General features: G+C 39.9%; 1 pseudogene; it reads left to right on the top strand.

The window, feature by feature from the left end:
• Positions 1-533: 533 nt before the first annotated feature.
• On the top strand, positions 534-1,831 carry LOC133749831 (S-adenosylmethionine decarboxylase proenzyme-like; annotated as a pseudogene).
• The last annotated feature ends 356 nt before the right edge of the window (positions 1,832-2,187 follow it).

Here is a 2,187-nt window from a genome sequence, read left to right as displayed (position 1 = left end):
TTCTATATACTATAGAATTATGGTGTGTATATATATATATATGAAAACAGATTTAAAATATAAGAACAGATTGAATGTAGCTCATAGATACAATTCTAATATATGATATATCCCTCCCTCCCATTTCATTATTTGTTGATATAACACATTTTTAATTTACAATATAGTCAAAGGCATAAAGCTACAGTAAATAAAAAGTTCAACAAGTGAAAAGTAAAAAGCACAGTTTACACAGAATGGCCAGCAACACTGGCCTCCCTCAACTCTCTCTAACCTGGAAGAAACAGACTAAAAGAGAATGAATTCTATCTGCCTCTTTTCCCAACAGACTCTTCTTTAATTTTTGCTCACACACACTCAATAAAAAAACTGGGGAATTTTTATTAATACTTTTTAAAAAGTTAGTATAAAATATAGCGGGGAAAAAAGGAATCTGAACTTCAGTGGCAGCTGGAACAACTCTCAGGTCTGGGAGAAAACATTTAATTTAGTTGGTTTTCTGTGGTTGTTGATTGTTCACTAGTCTCACAGTGATGGAAGCTGTGCATTTTTTCCCAAGGAACAGAGACTGCTGGAGGTTTGTTCTCCAGGCGGCACCTCAATGCAAACCAAGAATCTGGGGATTTTCATATTATCCCACGATCTGTGAGACATACTTTTGAAGGGTGTGCGATGTTTAATCCTAAGTGTGACAAAAACTGACAAGCAGGAAGCTTACATGCTCAGTGTAGCCTGTTGTCTCCAAGAGATGTTTCATTTTGAAGACCTGTGGTACCAGTTCCCCTGCAGAAGCTTTCTAGGGACTAGAGTGGGTTTGAATCAATTCAAATCTTTTTTTTTTTTTCTCAAAGCATTTCATGACGCCTTCTCACCAAGGGTACCCAAACTAGGATTTGCTGGAAGAAATCACTTCTTAATGCAATTTTCACAAATGTAGCATATCATATAGGATCTATGATTTCCGACTGTTGGTACTTGCAGACTCTGGATTTCACAGAGAGTTGGGTAATTAGATAGCCAGATGAAACCCTGGAGATTCTGATAACTGAGCCTGACCCAACAGACCAGTTCTACATGACAAACGGTGTTACTGCAAGGGACCTGACGTGGCTCATGAGAATGGAATTCCTGTCTTGATACTTGACTTTGTCATTGATGCCACACTGTTCAATCCTCATGTGTACTCAATTAATGGAATGAAGTTGAATGAAACTTATTGAACTGTTCACATCAATCCAGAAATAGAATTTTCACATGGTAGCTTGGAAACAAACTTAAGTCAGACCACCTATGATGATCTGATCAGGAAAATTCTGAAAGTATTCAAGCTAGGAAAATTTGTGACTACCTTTTTTTTTTTTTTTGGACAGGCAGAGTGGACAGTGACAGAGAGAGACAGAGAGAAAGGTCTTCCTTTACCATTAGTTCACCCTCCAATGTCCGCTGCAGCTGGTGCACTCCGCCTGCGCACCACGCTGATCCCAAGCCAGGAGCCAGGTGCTTCTCCTGGTCTCCCATCTGGGTGCAGGGCCCAAGAACCTGGGCCATCCTCCACTGCACTCCCAGGCCACAGCAGAGAGCTAGACTGGAAGAGGGGCAGCAGGGACAGAATCCGGCACCCCAACCGGGACCCAGTGTGCCGGCACCACAGGCGGAGGATTAGCCTATTGAGCCTTACTTTGTTTGTTAATCAGAGTTGTAAATGTTGCAGAGTGCTTTCTTTGCCCCCAGAAGGCTGAAGGCTTTAAATGTCTTAATGCCAGTGTTCCATGTTCAACAATTACAATTTTTTTTCACCAGTTTCACTAAGCAGCAGCAAGAGCAGAGTTGATTAGGAAACATGAAGAAATGACGTAAAAAGAGAACACACATAGAAGGAAGTGGCTGCTTTCTCCATGTTGATGCTGGGGACCAGGCTTTCCATTATCATCACCTTGTAGTTGCATAAAGCCATAGATGTAATGATAGTGTAATCATTTTGAATTATACATATTATCATATCAAGGAGTTAGATAACTTGCATGGATGCTCTGTTCTGTTGCTTAGGTATTCTATGCCACTCTTGCTGTGAAATTGAAGTGCATGTAGAAAAATATCTCTTTATTATATGAAACTTTAAAACACTTGTGAAAACGATTTAATTTGATTTATACTCAGTGTAGTATTTCTACAGGTATCGTCCAAATT

The sequence above is a fragment of the Lepus europaeus genome, chromosome 2, assembly GCF_033115175.1.
Source record: "Lepus europaeus isolate LE1 chromosome 2, mLepTim1.pri, whole genome shotgun sequence".
Lineage (NCBI taxonomy): Eukaryota > Metazoa > Chordata > Mammalia > Lagomorpha > Leporidae > Lepus > Lepus europaeus.
Note: the sequence above shows the minus strand (reverse complement) of the source record. Positions and strands in the feature narration are given on the sequence as shown.